Source organism: Canis aureus, chromosome 20 (genome assembly GCF_053574225.1).
Source record: "Canis aureus isolate CA01 chromosome 20, VMU_Caureus_v.1.0, whole genome shotgun sequence".
NCBI classification, from domain to species: Eukaryota; Metazoa; Chordata; class Mammalia; order Carnivora; family Canidae; genus Canis; species Canis aureus.
In genome coordinates this window covers 42,914,458-42,932,843 of record NC_135630.1, presented here as the reverse complement: position 1 = coordinate 42,932,843, position 18,386 = coordinate 42,914,458, and the positions used below count along the sequence as shown (strand labels likewise).

The 18,386-nt window shown below is 39.5% G+C and overlaps 1 protein-coding gene and 1 non-coding gene across 11 annotated transcripts in view; one reads left to right on the top strand and one right to left on the bottom strand.

Moving 5' to 3' along the window:
- NCKAP5 (NCK associated protein 5) overlaps positions 1-18,386 on the top strand; it is a 964,576-nt gene that overhangs the window by 284,249 nt on the left and 661,941 nt on the right. The gene's annotated exons all lie outside the window — the stretch shown is intronic.
- LOC144292033 (U6 spliceosomal RNA) lies at positions 13,791-13,896 on the bottom strand. Its single transcript, XR_013359572.1, has one exon. It is a non-coding gene; the product is annotated as a U6 spliceosomal RNA (small nuclear RNA).

Here is an 18,386-nt window from a genome sequence, read left to right as displayed (position 1 = left end):
TTATTTCCATAAAAATAACTGTTCATTCTTAATAAAAAAAAGTTACACAATACAGAAACCCTTAAAGTAAAAATTAAAAATCAGCTGAGTGTGCACTACCCTAAGGTAAAGCCTATTCACATTTTGTTATTTATCATTTCACATAGATTTATTTTAATACATGTGCACTCATGGGTAAGAGATCTATCTTCCTACCTATCAATCATCTGTTTATCTAATAATGGGGAAATACTTATTTCTTATCAGCTTTGCCTGCTTAACAGTCCAAAATGCACATATTTAGGAGTGCCGGGTGGCACAGTTGGTTAAGTGTCTGACTCTTGGTTTTGGCTAAGGTCACAATCTCAGGGTCGTGAGATGGGGCCCTGCATGGGGCTCAGTGCAGAGTCTGCTTGAAGTTCCTTCTCTCTCTCTTTCTCTCTTTCTCGGACTCCCCTCCCCCATGCTCTCTCTGTCTCACTCTCTAAAATAAATAAATAAATCTTTACTTTTAAAAAAGTGCACTTTTTCACTTCACAAGTGAAGTATATATTTTCACTTTACCAACTTATTGCCAAATTGTTTGTATATTAAACCACATGTAGTCCTTTTTAAAAACATATTTTAGAGAATAACATCAGAGTAGATGTACCTGCTGAGTGCTGAAAGAAGTATGTAAGTATGTCATCTTGATGAGATATTTCTACCTTTGGTACAGAAATTTCCACGTGACTCTTTGTCTTTCTAATTGAACATTTGTTTACTGGCTTCAGTTCAATCAGCATCTGACTGAGCTGAAGCCTCCACTTTCATCTCTTCACAAATTCCGGCTTTGTCTCCACACAGTCCCTTTGCCAGAATTCCAACACCCAACAGGCTCTAGAAGTCAAAAGTTTTCTTTACTTTTTATTTTTTAAAGGTTTGGCCTGGTTCAGTTGGCAGAAAAACATGATACGAACTAGTGTTAGGCAACTTATGGGTTTTATGTAATTCATTTGGTACAGACATTTTATGTTTCACTTCAAAAATGTGAAGATATTTGACTGTGAGTTACTGCCCCAAGTCCTTCCTAGCAGTGATACATAATAAAGAATATATTTCTCTATTAACTACCTGATAAATATCAAATATTCTGATGTTCAAACTTTATCTGGAACAGAGGGCTTTGAATAAGAGATTGTAGTCCTATTCTAAATTTATGAGATCTTCAATCCCATGACTAAAATTAGCACTTTGTTTTTCTTGTTAGTCTTCATTAAAAAATAAAGTAACAATAGACTCTTCTTTTATATTTCTTTTTTAATTTAAATTCAATTTGCCAACATAGAATATATCATTAGTTTTAGATGTGGTTTTCAATAATTCATCAGTTGCATATAATACCCAGTGTTCATCACATCACATGCCCTCCTTAATGCCCATCACCCAATTACTTCACCCCATATTCCCCTCCCCCTCAGCAACCCTCAGTTTCCCAGAGTTAAGAGTCTCTCATGTTTTTTTTTTCTCTCTGATTTTTCCCCATTCAGTTTCCCCTCCTTCCCTTATAACCCTTTCACTATTTCTTATATTCCACATATGAATGAAACCATATGATAATTGTCATTCTCCAATTTACTTATTTCACTCAGCATAATACCCTCCAGATCCATCCATGTCAATGTAAATAGTAGGTATTCATCCTTTCTGATGGCTGAGTAATATTCCATTGTATATATATAGACCACATCTTTATTCATTTATCTGTCAAAGGAAATCTTGGCTCGTTCCATGGTTTGGCTGTTGTGGACGTTGCTGCTATGAGCATTGGGGTACAGGTGCCCCTTCATTTCACTACAGCTTTATCTTTGGGGTAAATACTCAGTAATGCAATTGCTGGGTCATAGGGTAGCTCTAGTTTTAACTTCTTGAGGAACCTCCACACAGTTTTCCAGAGTGGCTGTACCAGTTTGCATTCCCACCAACAGTGCAAGAGGGTTCCCCTTTCTCCACATCCTCTCCAACATTTGTTGATTCCTGAGTTGCTAATTTTAGCCATTCTCACTTGTGTAAAGTAGTAGCTCACGTGGTGTATTTCTCTGATGACAAGTGATGTGGAGAATTTTTTCATGTGTTTGTTGACTATTTGTAGGTCTTCTTTGGAGAAATGTCTGTTCATGTCTTCTGCCCATTTTTTGATTGGATTGTTTGTTTTTTGGGTGTTGAGTTTGATAAGCTCTTTATAGATCTTGGATACTAGCCCTTTATCTGATAAGTCATTTGCAAATATCTTCTTCCATTCTGCAGGTTGCCTTTTTGTTTTGTTGATTGTTTGCTGTGTAGAAACTTTTTATCTTGATGAAGTCCCAATAGTTCATTTTTGTTTTTGTTTCCCTTGCCTTTAGAGACGTGTCTTGAGAGAAGTTGCTGTGGCTGAGGTCAAACAGGTTGCTGCCTATGTTTTTCTCTAGGATTTTAATGGATTCCTATCTCACATTTAGGTCTTCCATCTGTTTTGAGTGTAATAGAATGGTCCAGTTTCATTCTTCTGCATGTGGCTGTCCAATTTTCCCAGCACCATTTATTGAAGAGACTGTTTTTATTCCATTGGAAATTCTTTCCTGCTTTGTCAAAGATTGGTTGATCTTAGAGTTGAGGGTCCATTTCTGGGTTTTCTCATCTGTTACATTAATCTATGTGTCTGGTTTTGAGGCAGTACCATGTTGTCTTCATGTTCACAGCTTTGTAATATAGCTTGAGGCCATGCACTGTGATGCCTCCTGCTTTGGTTTTCTTTTTCAACATTCTTAACTATAGAGAACAAACTGATGGTTACCAGAGGGGATTGGGTGGTGGGGATGAGTGAAACAGGTGATGGGGATTAAGAAGACACTTGTGGTGACCACTGGTGATATATGGAATTGTTGAATCACTACTAATGTAACACTGTATATTAACTAACAGGAATCAAAAGCTTTTAAAAAGTCACTAGTCATCATCATCATCATAGTATTGGGCATTATAGCAACGGTTTTCAAACTTGTATTTTCTTTTTGGGCTTCAGAAAACATCTTCAGATAAAATCTTACCTAGAAAACCAACTCCTTGGCTGAGATAAAAGTCAAGCCCCTCTCCCTAGAGGGAAACCCAGAGATCGGTCTTCTGGGTCCCTCCTCCACTCACTCCAAGGTCACCTCTGCTCTGGTCTGGTGAAAACAGCCTCAATAAAGGTTGACAGTTGCTCAGGCCCTGAGATATCAAGGAGGCCAGGCAGCAGCCACTTGTCCTGGCTCACTAGCCAGGCAGAGTGCCACCATTCCATAGCCAGGAGGGGGTTTGTTGTGGTATTTCTGCCATTATTTTGGTCTGAGTTTCTTTTCTGGTCAGATGAACAAGAGATCATATTTAGCATACAAAGAGAATTAGAAGGAATTCTGTGGAAGTTCATGTTATTTCAAGATTGGGCGTATAAAAGTTCAAGACCACATGTCTTAAAATTTATTAACCAATCCCTATTTGGGTTACTTATGTCATTTTCAATGTTTTTGTACAAATAAAACCATAGTGAATATGTATCCACATACATTATTTTATATTTGCCGTTCCATTTCTTTATGATGAATCCTGGGAGTAGAAGTATGTACTTGAAAGCTTTTCTGAAAGAAAGAAAGAAAAAGAAAGCTTTTCTACATAGGGTTGGATTGTCCTCAAAAAGATCATACCAATTTATACACCATGCAACCCTTCAAGTCCCTTCATGTCGTGATTTTCAGAGACTTATTAAATCAGTAAGTTGTTTCACATGCTTCCTTACTGTTTTTAATTTCTGGAATATTATAATTTTAAAAGTGTCATTTTAATTTAATAAGCACTGCAAAAGGAAGTTTCATCAAAATAAGTGTTTATTTAGTTGCTGGTATTTAATTAAAATAGTTAAGATTTAAATAATAAATATTACTTTTAAAATCTCTAATACATTTCTGACTTTATCTTCCTTATTCTTACTCTTGATAAGCAATTTCTAATGAAAGGGTCTCAAAACAGTAATTGTTAAAATGTTCATCAAAAATTGCAAAAAGTAAACTTTCTTTTTTTAAAAGATTTTATTTATTTATTCATGAGAGACACAGAGATACAAAGACATAGAGGGAGAAGCAGGCTTCCCACAGGGAACCCGATGCAGGACTCAATCCCTGACCTGGGATCATGCCCTTAGCCAAAGGCAGATGCTTAACTGCTGAGCCACCCAGGCATCCCCCCTCTTTTTTTTTTTTTTTTTTAAAGAGCAAAAGGTAAATTTTCAAAATAAATTATGTGCTAAACTGCTTTTCCTACTTCTTTATTTTTTTTTTAAGATTTTATTTATTGGGGATCCTTGGGTGGCGCAGCGGTTTAGCGCCTGCCTTTGGCCCAGGGCGCGATCTTGGAGACCCAGGATCGAATCCCACGTGGGGCTCCCAGTGCATGGAGCCTGCTTCTCCCTCTGCCTGTGTCTCTGCCTCTCTCTCTCTCTCTCTCTCTGTGTGACTATCATAAATAAATAAAAAAAATTTAACAAAAAAAGATTTTATTTATTTATGCATGAGAGACACAGAGAGAGAGAGAGGCAGAGACACAGGCAGAGGGAAGCAGGCTCCCTGCAGGGAGCCCGATATGGGACTCGATCCCAGGACTCCAGGATCACACCCTGAGCCAAAGGCCAGACGCTCAATCACTGAGCCACCCAGGTGCCCCTAATTTTCCTACTTCTGCAGGTTTTTTAAAGCAGGTGTTAAGAAGAACCAATCTCTTTTTTCCCCCGTATTTTTTTAATTATGTGTTTTAAATACATGCTATCAGGGAAGTGACTATAAAGTAATAAGGACATATTGTTGAATAAGGCATTTTTCTATAGAAATATTGATGGCTTACATCTTATCTGAGTATTTTAGAGCCAGCAGGGTGCCCTTTGCTACTTTAATTATTAAAGGCTTTTTTCACTCACAGTGACTGAATTGTAGAAAGTACACTTTTCAAATTGAATGAAGGTGTAGTTTTCAGACAATATAAATCTAACAAGAAGATGAGAGAAAAAATGTTGAAATGCAGGAAACTTATAGAAATCAGATCAATAAATAAAAAGCCTCCATAATTATTCCCGTGTGAGTGGAATGATAGATTTTCAGCATTTTCACAGTGAGCTCTTTTTGTGTTCATTTACAATTTTGAAATTGACTATGTGCTGCTGAAGAAGATGTGAGAAAATCAACTCCCCTTGTCTTATGAGGACTTAAATCTTTCTTTTTTCTTTTTTTTTTTAAGATTTTGTTTATTTATTCATGAAGATGCAGAGAGGAAGGCAGAGACATAGGCAGAGGGAGAAGTAGGGAGCCTGATGTGGGACTCAGTCCCAGGACCAGGATCACCACCTAAGCCAAAGGCAGACGCTCAACCGCTGAGCCACCCAGACATCCCAGACTCAGGTCTTTCAATCTAAATATAGAATCAAGGTATATATTTGTATTATTTGGCCAAGTATAAGGGTGGGATTCTGGAAGATTCTTCTTCCTGGGTCCATTATCCAACAAGGGTGGGACAGGGGATCGGGACACTGAATGAATATTTGAAGCATGACCCAAGCTGGTCTTGGCTTTGAGGCGTAGGTGCACACATTAGAGTCCAGTCAACATGCTTTCCCAGCCAGCAGGGAGATGGTGAGGTGGAAAAAATCAACTTGAGTTGCTCATAGCCTCTGTAAACCCAGCCCTATTCCAATAATGTAGCCACTGGAGAGAAAGATAGGACTAATAGTAATTCTTTTTGCTCATGGCTTTCAAAAGTTTCCTAACATAGTTGGAACTATCGTGAGATTTGCACCTATATGTGCACACACACACACACATGCATGTGTGTGTGTGTGTGTGTGTGTGTGTTAACAACTAGGCTGCATGAATTTCAGCTTACTGAGATGGTAGTCTGTTAAATAATAAGACATATTGACACGAGTCCCCTGGTATGATGCACTGAGGACACACATTTTATCTGGGTGTGTTGCCAAAACAGGTAGCCTTAGTCTGGTCATGAGGAAAAAGAGAATCAGAAGAACCCAAATTCAGAGACATCTGAAGAAATGGCTAGTGGATATTCTTCCAAAGTGTCAAAAACATGAAAGACAAGGAAGGACTGAAGAACTGTTAATGACTAGAAGAGTCTGAGGACAGGTAACAACTAGGTGCAGAATGAGATCCCAGATGGGGTCCAGGCACAGAAGAAGGGCATTGGTGGAAAAACTGGTGAAACTGGAGCAAGCTCTTTAGGTACTAGTATTATACCCATATTAATTGCCTGGTTCTTCCCACCGTGCTGTATTCATACTGTATCTTAATATCAGGGGAAGCTGGATGAGGAATATAATGGGAATTCTGTACTATTTTTGCCATTCTTCTCTAAGTCCAAAGTTAGTTCAAAATAAAAAGTTTTTCAGAAACAATTTGCATAGGATCTGCTTCTAGGTTCCTTTTGAAATGAGCCTTCAAGTGGGTTCATTTTTAAGTCATTCTAGTAAGACCTGATGTTTATTCTCAATAAACTTAGGCTTATTAGTGTAAATTGGTTGCCCCAGCATATCATGGTTGGAGCATAAGAGTCAGGAAGACAAGGGTTTGAACTTTAGTTTTGCCGCCTGCCAGGTGTTGTGACTTTGAGAAATTACTTAGCTTTGTTGGGCCTCCGTCTTCTCATCTCTAAGTGTCAGATGCTGCTGCTGCTGCTGCTGCTGCTGCTGCTGCTGCTGCTGCTAATACCTGCTTCATGGGGGAGCTGAGAGGATTCAGTTAAGTAACATTTACCAAGCACTTAGCACAGTGACCGGGACATTGTAAGTGCTTTATACATACTGGCTGTTGCTTCTGATATTGTGACTGTCCAAATTTCTTTTCCTCTACTCAGCAGTAAAATGTAAATAATGCACCAAGTCTGTTACAAGGATAAAACAAGCTATTGTGTTCCAAACAGCTCCTTGGCACCTAGTCACTGCCAAATAAGATGTAATTACTAGTACCATTCATCCAGCCAGCCAGCCATTCTTCTATCCATCCATCCATTCATTCACCTAAAAGCCCATCCAGTATTTTGGGGATCTCCTATGTACTGGAGATTGGCAAGTCTTTAATGTGCAAAGCCCTGCTATTAATCTTTGAAGAAGCAGAGAGCTCATAAAAACATGTGCCTTCTGTGTGGATAGCACATTTCAGTCCGAGAAGAGCTTTTGCATACATTATTCCCTTACATAGCCCTAGAAGCATTTGCTACTATGACTCTACGAATGTGGGGATGAAAATGAGTATCAAGAGGTTATGCTCCATCCTGGCTTCTGTGGCTCACGAGGGGGTTGACAAACTTTCTCTGTAAGGGGCTCCGTGGTACATCTGTTAGCTTTGTGGGCTGTAGGGTCTTCACTGCTGCTCTTGTCCTCTGCCACTGACACGCCAAAGCAGCCACAGACGACAGGCAAACAGATACATGCCATTGTGTTCCAGTAAAGCTTGACTTGCAGAAACGGGCGGTGCCCGGGATAAGTGGGGCCTTGCACTCATCAGAGGTGAAGCAGTTACTCAGCTTTAAATTTCTGACACCAAGCCCAGGCACTTCTTGAAGTTCAGCCACATGATCTCAGCACAGGTATGAGGCAGAGGACGCTGCAATATGCATCTGTGGCTTCACTTTGCAGAAACAATCATCTAGTTCCCTTTTCTGTGTCCTGCTTCTTGGTCATCAAGCAATACTTTATTAAACACTCAGCAGACATTCAGATTCGCTTTGCCTCTCAGTCTTGTTGCCTTTTTCCAAAAAGATATGAATGGGAGCTGTTCTTAGGGAGCCCCTGTACCTCGGAGGGGCCATTGGTTTTATTTCTAATTGTTATATACTATCTTTTATTTTTTTAAAGATCCATTTATTTATTTTAAGGAAGGGGTGAGAGCGTGCACATGCCAGTGGGGGTGGGGGGAAGAGGCAGAGGAAGAGTATCTTCAAGCTGACTCCCCATTGAATGGGAGCCGGACTCGGTGCTCTGATCCCACCACCCCAGCATCATGACCTGAGCCCAAACCAAGAGTCAGACGCTCAGCCAACTGAGCCACCCAGGTGCCCCATTCACACACGCTTAGAACATTGCATTCTAGAAATTATTTTTTGAAGGGGGATCAGCCTAGAAAGCCTGATTTGTGGTTCCTATATGTACCTTTTTCCTTTGACTTTGAAAAAAAAATTCTGAAATGTTCTTAAAAAAATAAACACATTTTCCTGCCCTTACTATGAGCCTCTCTGACTTGTCATAACTCCCCAAAGATCACCAACAGTGCCTCCACGTCCCATCTGGAGTCCATTTATTATCCTAATTTACTGTTGAGACTTGGATTTACACAGAGGAGCTTGCTGATCTCCCTTGGGATCTCTTCACTTATCTTGGGCTTCAAGTTTTCCTCTTCTTTTCAACTCGGAGATCATTTGCTTTGATAGCAAAGGGGGAAGCAATACGAGAATTGAATGATCCTACTTTCTCCCTGGCTTCTATATTAGCATCAAGCAGTAAGTCCATTCCATCCTTTTTCTCATCTGACTCTAAACAGAGTTGCAACCTAATACCCTGTGGATTTCACCAGGTTTTGTAAGCCATGGCTTGCCCTGGACTTTTTGACACTGTTTTTATTGTGGTCTTTCCTTCCGCACATCCTGATGCTTATTAGTCTCCTTTAATTACAGAACCAAATAAAATTCATGAGTTGAATGGCAGATGGTGCTATTTTGCTGAAACATTTGCTAGACCTGTACCTTGCTTCTGTGGTCTTTTCTATTAGGACGGGGTTCTTTTGCATTTGGCTGCCTTGTACAGTCTTGTGATGGAAGACGTCTGACTTGTCTTTCCAATTTCCACCCTTCAAGCTACATACTGTTTGTTAGTTTCACATGTAAATACATTGTTTTTGCCTTTATTTACAGGAGGATTATCCCATTAGGTCTACCTCTGTTCTTTTTATATTAGCTTTTAATAAGGTCATTGTCGACAAAAGTACAAAGAAGATTCTGGACCACATGGCAATATTTGATAAGATGTTAATTATTAATACTTTCAGAATACCCTTAATGTTCATTTTTATGCCACTAAAATGAGATAAAATGTTTAAAAGTATTTATTAAAATTTTGTGGGTCCCTAAAAAGAGGACTTTGGATATTGAGGAAATCCTGAATCTCTGTTTGCTGCTCTGCTTAAGGCCTCTTGGCTGAGACAACCAAATCCTCTTGACTTTTTCTAAACTTTAAGCTGTTTGCTCCCCAAATGATCCTCTTTCCTCTTCTACACATTCTTGAACTGGACATGACTGCTTGCATTCTCAGATTCTTTCATGTTCTTTGCTGAGTTTTAAAGCCACCAGAGGTCTCACTGCCAGTGTCTCTGCTTTTCTCATTGCTCTACCTGAATTAAGAGCGGCCTATCTGTGTTGGTTGTGCAGTGGGTGAGGCTCTCCCTCTCACCTCAGATGCATACTCCCAGAAAAGGCCCACAGCCCTGGTTAGCCAAGTGACAGGACCCCGTTTTCCTCTGAAGTCTGAAGGGCCACAGCAGGCCCCTGTCTGCTGCTTGGGGTTGACTGTTGCTTTGTCATGCCTGCCATTTGCAAGATGGTTCTGAATCCTCCCTCTAAACTGGTAATTTTTATCTTCCATGAAGACCCTCAAAGCATTTATTAGCTCCAGTTTCTGAGGCTGAATTCTTTCCCAGCTTAAATTTGATTTGCCATGATCTTCCACACAGCAGCCTTTTGAGATTGGATTTATTTTCTGTTCACATTCTTACAAAAGCTCTCTCCTGTTTTCCTCCATGCCCAATTGTCTACTGTTTCTGGAAACACTTCTCTCTTCTGATTAATTGGGACACAGAGAACAATCCCCCACGGTCTGACCTGTCACCTGCTCTAGTACTTTAAAAATACTAAGTGGCGCATCCCGCATGGACAGTTCTCAGACTCTGGGAAGAAGAGTCTTCACTGCATTACCATCAGGGCAATGAAAAGAGCCCCTTGCTGTCCAGGCTCACCTGGTGCTTGACTGATCTGAAGTCCTTTCTCAGGGCACCTAAATTCCTCTTTGCCACAGCTGCTTACATGGCTTCCTTTTTACCCTTCATTTATCATACTCTGGGAATAGGCAGGTTCATGCTTTTTTTTTTAAGATTTGTATGTTTATTTTTTTATTAGAGAGAGAGAGAGAGAATATCTCAAGCAGACTCCCGGCTGAGCACCAAGCCTGATAGGGGGCTGGATCTCACAACACTGAGACCATGATTTGAACTGAAGCCAAAAGTCAGGTGCTTAACTGACCGAGCCACCCAGGTGCCCCTCGTGATGTTTATCTTTTCCTCTACCTTCCTCTCATTCTTTTCTGTTCTTTCTCCTCTTTGCCTCATTTATAGGTTACTCACCTGCCCTGATTTATACAAAAGATTATCAGTTCTACCTTTAAATGGACCACACAAGCATTGGATTTGATCTCACCTGTCCCAGAGCATCTCATTTGGTCCCTCCAGCCATTCACCCTCCCTCTTGCCTCCTTGTTATTTCTAGAAGCTCCTATTTGGGTTTCTGTCTGGGTACCCATGGTGTCAAATTACCCTGAGTGAAGATCATGTGTCCTGTCCTTTCCAGAACTGGTTGTTTGGGAAATTAGTAACTTGGTTATGTTTTTAGACAAAGTGTTGCCTAGGAATTGTTTCTATAATTAGTCTTCCTTTGATTCGAAATTTGACTTCTCTAACTTCTCTATTTATCCTTGAGATGCTACTCTCCTGATGGCAAACTGCTGGATTCATCAAAATTCTCTTCCACCTATAGCTAACTTAGGAAGGTTCCTCTCCAAAGATCAATCATGATCCTGAAATCAGCTTTGCCAATCTAGAAGCCAGAAGAGAGATTTATGTGAGTTGTCTAATGATAATCGATGTGATATTTCAGGACTTCTTCTGTCTGGGGCTGGTGGTGGGAGATGGGATGAGAAAGATAAAATCATAACCTTTTGGGGTGGTGTGAAATTTGCTTTCTATTGTTCAGATTCCAGTCATTAGTCTGAATTGCTTTTGATTAATGTCAAATAGTTAGTTTTACCCTTAGCTCCCACCTCCAAAATGTCTTCACATAAAAGGACAAATAAATGATTTTTAATAAATTTACTATATTTGTCCTTAATTTAACACAAATAATTTCATAGTTTTCCAAAATTATATTTTCTAAGTGATGGTAAAGCCAAAATATGTATCATACAATTAGTGATAGAATTCCAAGAGATGTAATTGTAAAAGAGCTTCTGTGGGATCTCTTCCAAAATGATGCAGGCAAGAATCAGCTGGTATTCAGAAAAGTACCATAATGGAAGTTGTTCCTAAATCATGAGAAATTGGCCTGGCTGTACTAAAGTGCTTCATCTTAGTGAATTCAATAACTTTTCTGGTTGTGTTATTTATAAAATGACTTTTGCTTCTATATATTCAAATATATGCAGTTGGTTATAATCCCAAAGAAAATATGAGGGGAAATGGATACCTGAGTCATTAGTATGGAGAATTATCTCAAACACAATAGATTTTCTTCATGACAAATCACACAAAATCTCCATAGCAACTCCCCATAATTATGCGTGAGATTTCAGCATAGTAACAAAACTAAACTCAGAAGAAATTGTAAAGACTAGTGATATACAGTGGATGGATGTGTGGGTAGGTGGCACATGGGAAGATTGAAGGGGGAAGTTCTAAGATGTGAAATATGCACGAAGGACAAAAAAGATTGCCTGCTTTGTGCTTTGGAGAATACTGTTTCAGTCACTGCCTTGTCTGGAAATTGGAGGCTGGGGACCACAATACTTATTGATAATAGGAGGTGCCAGCTAGAAACACCATTGTTAAAGGAATGTTAGCATTTCTATTATATTTTTTTCTGGGTTTATCACAACCGTAAGATCTCTCTAGGCAATATGTTGTCATACTAGATTGACATGGAGAGATGACTTTATAATTATTTTTTGAATTTATAAAACTTGCTTACTCTCTTATATTTAAAAAAAAAATCTGGGATCCCTGGGTGGCGCAGCGGTTTGGCGCCTGCCTTTGGCCCAGGGCGCGATCCTGGAGACCCGGGATCGAATCCCACGTCGGGCTCCCGGTGCATGGAGCCTGCTTCTCCTTCTGCCTGTGTCTCTGCCTCTCTCTCTCTCTCTCTCTGTGTGACTATCATAAATAAATAAAAATTAAAAAAAAAAAATCTGTAGAAGACTCCAGGCATGCAAATAATATCAAGTTTAGTTACTACACAATGTAACTGATATGGTTCAATGCAAACATTCTTTGCAATTTAAATAATGATTTTTTTTAAGTATTAGCATGTAAAAAAAAGTGTTAGCATGTATAGCTAACTTATGCTTGGGTATATTTCCCATCTGAGTCCTCAATATAATGTTATTTACTAATAGATCAGTGTCAGTAATTTAGTTTTTGTTAGCACCCATTTATAAAATGCTGCTGCCCTACATGAAATGTATTAGTAGCTTAATTAATCAATTCATATAAGAAAAAAGGATGATGATTTCTGGAAACTCCCAGGCTACAACAGCACATTGAAAGACGAGGCAGTGTGGATGTGCAGAAGAGCAAGATGATGTCACATACTCAATTTGGTGCAGTACACATTAATTCCACTGGTACTATGCCTCTGACTTCACAACAGGTGCTAGAAGCCAAAAGTTGACTTTGGTTCGCAAAATGGAAATACTTAGAATGTAGAGCTGGAAACAAACATGTGGTTGGTTAATTTCAGTGTAACTTAACAGATACCGTGATAGGCTCAGGCTTATATTAGACTATAACAGAAGGGCATGTAACCAAGAATCCTTTACAGAAGACTTGATGCATCTTAAAGGGAGAAAGTGTCAACAAGGTGAAGAAAGGGGAGGAAAGCACAGCTCACAACAGAAATGGTATGAGCAAAGGTCCAGAGGTGTGAACTAATGCAGTATGTTCAGTGAGGTAACAACTACCACTTTGGTGTTATCAGAGCTTCAGGCCAGGAGGGGCAGGGAAATGGGCTTGGATCCATAGGAGGGACACTATTAAAGTCAGGCCTTTTATGATAAGCAAATGACCAAAAACAGTTGCTCTTAAAAAGATAGGAGCTACTGAAGTACTGATGTGTTTTGAGCAAGCTAGGGACAGGACCCAATTTGCATTTTAGATAGAAGCCCAGCTCCATGCTAGAGAGTGGAATGAGGCAGGGAACAGACTCCAAACAGGAAGATTGATAAAGAGGTCATTTCTGAAGCACAAACTTTTCCAGTGATCTAACCCCATTGTCTCAAATATCAAGGAGCAAGGAAAAGCTCCATGCTGCCCCAGTTGTGCCCTCTCTAACCATGAAGATCTTTACTTACATTAATTATTTTGAGGATGATTTTAGCCATGTCCTATTAACATTAAAATGTTTCTTAAATCAATTTAATATTGTACTATAGAAACTATTTTCATTTTTAGGATAGATTTAGTCCATTTCTCTGCTTCGGAGCAGAATATCTAAATGATTATGAACAGTTAAGAATATATTTTATTTTAAAGACTATAAGAAAAAAAGTATTTTCACATAAACCTGCGTGTGTGTGTGTGTGTGTGTGTGTGTGTGTATGCATGGTTCAACTATTAGGAATAAGTTTTGGGTGACTACAATTTGGGAAGAATGGACAAGACCTAGTTCAATATCTAGAGGTGGGAAATCGTGTACTCATTTTTAAATCTCTCTGTCAAACATTTTTTTTTCTTAATATGGAACCTTCACAAATTTATATGCCATCCTTGTGCAGGGGCCATGCTAATCTTCTCTGTATCATTCTAATTTTAGTATATGTGCAGCCGAAGTGAGCACTCTGTCAAACATTTTTTAGGGCTTACTAGGTGACAGGAACTATTCTGAGCAAGAATAAAGCAGTAATGTGCAAAGTAGAAGGAACCTTGCCCTTGTGGAAATTGCAATCTAGCAAATATATCCCATCATGCCATTTATGCAAGTCTTGCTTTTCAGGTTGATCAAGACACTCAGTTCCTTGGCATTTTCCAGCTGTCTACCAATTGTCCTTGAATCATGTGAGAAGAAATGTGGACAAAGAACATAGATTTCTGGATTCTCTAGAAATTTGCATAAAGGCCTCCTTACCTTCTTTAATTTAATGTGAATACTAACTTTTTTTAAAATAAGATTTTATTTATTTGAGAGAGAGAGGCAGAGAGCATGAGCAGTGGAAGGAGCAAAGGGAGAGGGAGAAGCCCGATGAGGGGCTCAATCCAGGGACCCTGAAATCATTACCTGAGCTGAAAGCAGATGCTTAACCGACTGAGCCACCCAGGCTCCCAATGTAAATACTGACCTTCTGATTTCTCCTGTTATCCCTAGGCCCTAATTTAAGAAGTATAATAGACTATAAATTCAATCATAAAATTTTAGGTATTTCTCAAGAAGTATAAATATTTAGTTTTAACTCCTGGATAAAATACTTTCTAATTTGTGGGAAATAGGGCTTTCCCCACATTTCAACATAAGTAATTAAATTCCCAAATGTTCAATGTCTTGATCTGGTGATACAGCCCTGAAATGTCCTCACCTACATTTTTTTCTTTGGCTAAATGATCCTTTGACTCTGGGAGTTCAATACATTGGCCAGAAAAATCAGAGTTCCATCCTTGGCATTCATACCACTGGGCTTCCCATATTCCTTTGACAGTTCCAGGCAAGGACAGCAAAGCTTCAGGGAAAGTGTTAAAAATGGTGATGAAATGCTTTATTTTGTTCCTTCCTTACATAGTCAGTATTCATCTTATATTGTTAACTCTGCACATATAGGGACAAAATACGCATCACCTAGTTTTTTAAAAAATAGTTGTTTCATAGCACGATGAGAGGTGCCTAATAAAAATACAAGACACAAGTCTGAGATGGGATTTGAGATACAAAAACATTGCTCATGGCTTTTACCATGATATTTTTGCTCAAAGATCCAATTCAAAGAATATAGATTTTTTTTTTAAAGAGGAAATGCAAATATGTGGCCATGAGATGACTATACTCTGTGTAACATTTCTGGGAGTTCTCTGCTTTGCTAAGATGGATTTAAGAAACTTTCTTAGAAACTCTGGACTCTGAGGTATCCTGAGGTTTTTTTAGGTGTATGGGTATGTGAGAAACGGATTGAAGAGAAGTCAAGGTCAGGAGGAAAAAAGAAAACAAGTTTTGGTAATGAGTAATCACAGGACTGTACAGTCTTTTGACTCAAGATACAACGCAGAATGCAAACCCCAATCTGCGATCGCTGTGAGAAAAGCAAATATTTCCAGCTGTATCTAAACATGTTGAAAGCAAAAATTCAAGGAAAGAATTGCCTCTTATATGTGATATTAGCATCTCACATCTTGAGAAGTTCTATCTGTTAATATGAATCATAATAAGATGATTTGTGAGTAGATATATGCAGAACTTTTTATTCACATCTCAGTACATTTTATTTGCATATAAAGTGGCACATTTGTACTCAACAATAACTAGCCCTGGAGGAGTGATATTTAATAGGAGAATATAATTATCCCAGTCAGGCCATAAACATTTTCTTTAGGGCAATGACTACAGTTTAAGATAGCCTCATAATGACTCATGTAGAGTAAAGTGCCACACTATTACCAAATTGAGCTAGAGAAAAAATTTAAGCTACAAAAATATTATGATTTCATTTGAATAAAATATCTATTTTCACTTATCCACAGTTTTAGGAGTGATAAACCTTAAAGGTCAATGAGCTATTAAATGTTTAATTTTGATTCTGTGTGAAGGCCTCAAGCAATTATTTTAAGTACAAATATTAAGAACTGTAAATATTTTATTGTACACCATGTTAGCCACCCAGAATGATTTTATTTTTCATCTAAGATAATGACATCATTATAGAAGCTAGATAGAATATATGTAGTTAATACTCTGGTCACTTAAAGTGGCCTCTTCAGGTTGTCTTATCATATGCCTTATATACATGGGCACTCTTTTGACCAAGCATTGTTTTCTAAGATTTTAGGATGTGTTACCTGGAGAGCTATAATATCTCAATATTGTTATATGCAGTTATATGCAGTTTTGCACTCACACCAGAAAAACTAGAAGCTAACTTATTTTGTCTGCCCTTCTAATGTTGGTAGAGGTATTCTGTTAGAAATCAGAAGGCCGGCACCATCATATTGCTTTTAGCATTAATAAGTGAGGTGATGATTCAGTTATCTTCTATAGAACTTTGTTGTCAAAAAAAAAAAAAAAGAACTTTCTTGTCTATTAGTTGATGTTTCAGACCAACTGCTGAGAATTCCCAGGCCAGAACTTCTGGAGATTTTGTTCTTTACCCCAGCCTGATGTGTAATGATGATATCAAGGGAGCCCAAATACTTGAGTAAGGAAGGGAGTTTGAACAAGTAATGAAAAGGCCCGAGGTTAAGTATTACATACTGAGCATAAGGAAGAATTGATTATTCAATGAGGTGTGAGAACAGTCATCGCAAATGCCCGGATGTGTCTGGCAACTTTCAGAGAGACTGTGCTCAAGTCCAGGGAAGAGAGATTTGGGATACCTGGACTAGAATGTCTGTGGGTTGCCTTTGAGCCTTAAAGACTGTGGGAGTATCTTCTCTCTTAGAATATTAGGTAATATTCCAGTTTGTTCTTTTTGCAACTGCTTCCTGCCTTTTGCTGACGGGAGTACATAATTCACACTTCACATTTGTAGGCTGATTTTTCAAGATCTCAGTACTACAGCCCTTGGATATTTTTCATAGCAAAGTTCAATTCCCTTGAGTTTGTGAATAGCTGCATTCTAATTGAGAATTCAGTGTCCTTTGCTTGGTCCAAGTTTGTTTGAATACAGCCCAAGGTTTCTTTTAGAGCCGGTCCACCCAGAGCCTTGGCTCAGTCTGGAGCTTCTAGCAAGACAAGCCTGTTTGTTTGGCAAAAAGCTGTGGAGTCACAAGACAGGCAGTCGACTTTAAATATTTCTTTTTTTGGCTTGTATTTTGCCAACATCTGGACAATGGATCTTGAGACAGTTTCTCAGCACATGTTCTTCTGGAAATCCCATACATATTGACGAAGGGAAATTAATTTGGCTAGTAAAAAACTGCCTCATTTTGGCCCCCAAGCCAGTGGGATTTCTAGCCAGAGTCTTCTGTGTCCGGTATCTCCCCGAGTTTGGGCAATCCACCTAAATCCCTGGTGGGCCCGTCACATCGGATCATGGTCTGAATGTGAACACTTGCTTCCCTTTTTATGGGTGGAGAACACCCACCCTCATCCTACACTCAGCCACTCGGCAGCCCCAAAGTGATAAGGCAGGCACTGCTACTACCAAGGTACTATGAGCGTCCCTGCTAAGGCTGGCCTGTCCCTGAGCCATGCATCAGCATGTGCTTAGGTGCACCCTAACCTTCCTCCTCTTCCTAGAGCCGTGCCCAACACACTTGAAGCGGATTTGCGGTTTTAGTCTGTGCCTTGTAATTTATGCCAAATTGTGTCTGAGACAGCTCTTGCCTGGGAACAGTGGTGCCTCATTCATTCATTTATTCACCTGTATACTCATTCAAGATATATTCACTGAGCACCTAATACAGGTCAGGCACAGTGTTAGATGCTAGGGAGAGAGCAGGGACAGAGGAGACAAAACTCCCTACCATCATGGACCTGCCATTGTAGTGGGAAAGACAGATTATAAAGAAAATAAATAAGCAAAAAGTATAGAAAGTGATGAGTGCTGTGAAGAAACAAAAGCGGGGAGTGGATAGAGTGTTGAGCTTGTGGGCTTTAAGTAGGGTGTTTGGGGAAGACTCTCTTTGAGAAAAGATCTGAAAGAGGGAGGAATGAGCCAGAGGGAATACAAGAGAGGGCAGAGGTTTCATGAAGCATGTCGTACTTTATTCCATGGGGTCCCTGGAAGCCTTGAAGAGTTTGAGGCAGGAAAATAACCTGCCATGACTTGGAATTTAATGGTGTCCCTCTGACTGCTCTGCTGGGCAAGGGCAGAGGCAGGGAGACCTGTTTGGAGGCTGATGGAGTCATCTGGGGAGGTCGGGATGGTGGGCGGTGGCAGGTGCAGTGGGGAGCAGCAGGGTTTTGCGTGTATTTCAAAGAGGAAGCGACCAGCATTCTTGATGGATTTGGTGTGTGGTGGAGGTAAGGGAAGAGTCAAAGAAGATGGCAGGTTTGGCCTGGGCTTGGATAACCAAGGATAGCACTGCATGTCTGAGCCGGAGGAGACCAAAGGGGAACAGGTGATGGGGAGGCAGTGCCAGGTGAGGATCATTAAGTCCTCCCTGCATGTCTTCTATGAAACAAGG